The sequence below is a fragment of the Rhagoletis pomonella genome, unplaced genomic scaffold (genome assembly GCF_013731165.1).
Source record: "Rhagoletis pomonella isolate Grant_MI unplaced genomic scaffold, Rhpom_1.0 Rhpom_scaffold_00102, whole genome shotgun sequence".
Classification (NCBI taxonomy): Eukaryota; Metazoa; Arthropoda; class Insecta; order Diptera; family Tephritidae; genus Rhagoletis; species Rhagoletis pomonella.
In genome coordinates this window covers 199,051-203,191 of record NW_023458656.1, presented here as the reverse complement: position 1 = coordinate 203,191, position 4,141 = coordinate 199,051, and positions in this window count along the sequence as shown.

Here is a 4,141-nt window from a genome sequence, read left to right as displayed (position 1 = left end):
CAGTCGCTAGCATGCAAAAGAGAATTAACGCGTACTAGTCATGGTTCCAAACGCACTAGTTCGTTTCCCTACAGGGTAAGAATCCGTAAGTCAAAAGATAATCGGTAGGTAGAAACTAATTTATTTAAATTTCTTTGTGTTTCGTGTATCACTATGGGATTTTGTACATACAAGTTAATCAGATATTTTGGAAACGCTCACATGAAAAGCATGTTCTGTGAATTAAGCGGATATAGTTCGAAGCATTCCCTTGAGTCAAGAATTGACATTTGGAATTAATTATGTATTTACATTTCTAGCGAATTTCTAATTTGCGGAATTAAAAGAAATTTATTTAAAAGGAAATAAAGCGTGTGGTTTCAGCATTGACTTATCGAAAAAAACGTTTTTTTAATTTGTGTGAAGTATTGAAATTTTAAAGTAAAAAGAAAATGCATGCGCAAAACGAAAAACAAAATTCAATAAGTGCTTTCCCTATGAGCGAGAGATATGTACATATCAATGAAATATACATTTGGAGTCATAAATGAGTCTTTAAGGAGTCCCTTTTCGGAGCCTTTACGCTAATAATGAGCTGATTTAAGAGCCCGAAATTAGTGTGGTTTCATACAAATTCATACATCAAATGAGCCTCCGAATGAGTCATATTGGACTCTTATTGGCTTCATAAACGGCTCATTTTGGGCTCTTTTTAAAGCAATTTTTGGCCTCATATATGAATCGTTTCAGAGGTTTTTTGAGGCTCTTAAATGTGCTTTCAGTCCTCATAAATAACTTCATTCGGACTCTTATTTTATGTGGTCTTTTGAGCCATATTCGCCTTATTTTTCACCTCTTATTGAACTTCAAATACTATACACATGTATGTTATACATACCTCAGTTCATATAAACACTCCAACATACATTTAATAGCAGCAGCTTTGTACATTTTTAGTTTTGTAAATATTGTCAATTTCTGTATAAACAAATTTAGATATAAATCTCGAATCTTTATTGTTTTTATATAGCCACAAAGTGCTGGCTCCTTACTTCGATCATTTATAACTCCTATAATATTCATATAAGTGTCACACATTTTTTGTTTTTGAAGCTCATATTTCTTACCCACCTATTACTCCTTTCAGGCTCATATATTCTGAACGCTCAGAATATGTTTGTCAGAATATGTTTTATAAACCAATAATAACTAAACTATAATAAAACTGTAGATTGTTTGTCTGTTTGTCTGTTTGAACTCACTAATCTCCGGAACTACTCAGTTAGGGTACTCACAGTTTACTTCTAAAGTTAAAAGGTGGCAACTTTAACAAGATAACACACTCGAACTGTGAGCAACCCTTATGTTTAAATAAAGTATTAAGTTGATCAACAATACCACGCATTGCTAGACCGTTTGCCTTTCACGCGTTTGTGTTTAGAGAGCATCAACAAACCACATACATATTTCTCTCTATTCTCTCTTCTCTTTTTTATACTCAGCTAGCACAGCGCAAAAAAAAAAAAAAAATAACCTTTGCCAGCTCCAGGCAGGCGCAAAGAGAAACTTATGTACAAGCAGCGCTGCGCCCAAAGCGAAATTCATGTATGTATGTACAAGCAGCGATAGATGCCAGTTTAACACAGAACATAAACATGAGACAAAGTCTAGTAATTTTGCCCAAAAGTGTTATCTCTAATTAGTATGGGAACCAACAACAAACAAAGTTACCACATGGTAAAATGTTTTAAAGTTACCAGGTGGCAAAATTAACACAGTAGATAATATAGAACTGTGAGTACCCTAAATGTATTTTTTTATGGGGCTTTAACTGGTATATAGAGAGTGACGTCGGACGCAACCTAGGGTATAAAAAATGGGATCTGATAAGGAGGCGAGGCACCTCCCATAGGCGTAACATTTTTAATCAGCTATAACTTCAAAACCGTAAGTCACATGACTTTGAAACTTGGTGTGTTCACATACATATATATGATAGATGCTTATAGTAAAGTAGATATACTTTTGTAAAAGAGGCGTGGCACTTCCTATGGGTGTGAAATTTTTAATCAGCCATAACTTCGAAATCATACGTCACATGAATTTGAAATTTGGTATGAAGACGTATCCATGGTAGGCGCTTATAGTAGGTTGTATATGAATGAGTTTGTACAAGGGGCGAGGCACCTCCCATAGGCGTGAAACTTTTAATCTGCAATAGCTTCCGAACCGTAAGCCACACGACTTTTAAATTTGGTGTGAAGACAGATCTATGATAGATGTTTAAAGTAAGGTATCCATATATATAATAAGTTTGTAAAACGGGGCGTGGAACATCTTACAGGCGTAAAATTTTAATCAGCTGTAACTTAGGAACGATAATTCACATGACTTTGAAATTTAGTGAGAAGACATAAATAAAGAAGGCGCCACGGCACATTCCATAGCCGTGAAACCTCACATCTTCGGACCCCTAACTCACATGACTTTGAAATTCGGTGAGAAGATCTATGGTAAATGTATACAATTGAGTTTGTACAAGAGGGTGTAGCGTTTATAGTAAACTGAAATAAAGTGAGTGTTTGACAGGGGCGTGGCACCTCCAATAGATGGAGTACGTTCAGAGAACCATAAGCTTGGCCCATTACAAAAATACAGCGGACCGGAATGACCTGTTTGAAACTAAACAAGAATGAGAGTTTGTAAGAAGTCGTAGCACCTCCCACTACGCATGCCGTCTACGTTCAGAGAATATAAATAAAAAAAGTAAAGCGCATTTCATTCTCCTTTAGGTACCTTAATCCACCTAACCTTAATAATGAAACAAGATTTTTAGTAAAGAAAATAATGACCAATATAACTGCAGCAAAAATTATTACTGGATGCGGCAAAGGAGTAGATGTGTTTGTGTAAGGAGTTCTATTTATTTCCACAGACCTTCCATATTAGGTTCATTCCTTATCCTTTTGGACTAAAATCTGAAAAGTGTCAAAATGCCAGAGCGTAAGCAAAATGCGCTCACTAAAAGAAAATAACAGGAAAAAGTAAAGGAACGCAAAAAACCAAATTTTTAGTCCAAAGAATGGCAACAACAAAACTAACGTCAAATAAGAATGGAAATGTATGTACAAAACACATTCACACAAGCACAAGCATAATAAACACTTACTATATCAATTATTTTTTGCCTCCTTCCAACTTCAATTTACTTTTTTTACTTTTTAGATTATTCTCACTTTTTGCGTATTCTTTAATGTCCGTTAATTTAAATTCAGTTGAATTTGACACTTTTCAAGATTTTGCCAGCAAAAATTCTTCTGAGTAAATCTGACTACTTCGGACTGAAGCGAGTCACTCTCACTGAGTGTTGTTCTCCCATTTTTGCTGTCATTTTCGAGTTAAGGAACGCTTTTTGGACTAAATCTGACTACTTCGGACTCTTCCTGACTATTTCTGCGAGATAAGGAACGCAATTTTTAATTTCAAAGTCTTCACTATTCCCTGAGACTTCACTTTGACATGTGCGTATATGTCGAATGCTTACGAGTGGGATGTCCGAATAGTATTTAAGCTTCTACACCGCACAAAAAATTAAAGTATTCTTCAAAATGAGGCCTTAAATTAAATAAGAAAAATAGTTTATATCTCGCTTAATTTATGGTAAACTGAAAATCTTCCTAACTGTTTTATATTTTTATTTGTTTACCCGGAACGACGCCGGATACTCTGCATCATAAAATATACTTTTGCAAAAAATTCTGCCGAAAGATAGCGCTGGAGTCGAGATATTAAAGAATCCGTCTTTATCGTAGTACCTAGGTTAACGGGTATTTTATGATAAGAAGTGCTTCAGCAAAAAACGTACCCAAAAAGTAGATGGCGCGGGAATCAAGATATTTAGATACCGCTATACAAATTTACTTTTAAGATGACTTAATAAAGCCCCATCCCTTAAGAATGAATACAAAGAAGCGAAAAATTTTAAAGGCGCCACAGATGTCCTAGACACACCAACGGGTCATGGGTATATCAAGAAGAAGTGGGACGAATTGAAAAGAACACGATAGGAACATAAATTACCCCGTTTGAGCGGGAACACTCTTTCTTCCTGTGGAACAGCAGGATTTAACCATTCAACCGAAGCCAAGTGTTTACATTAAAA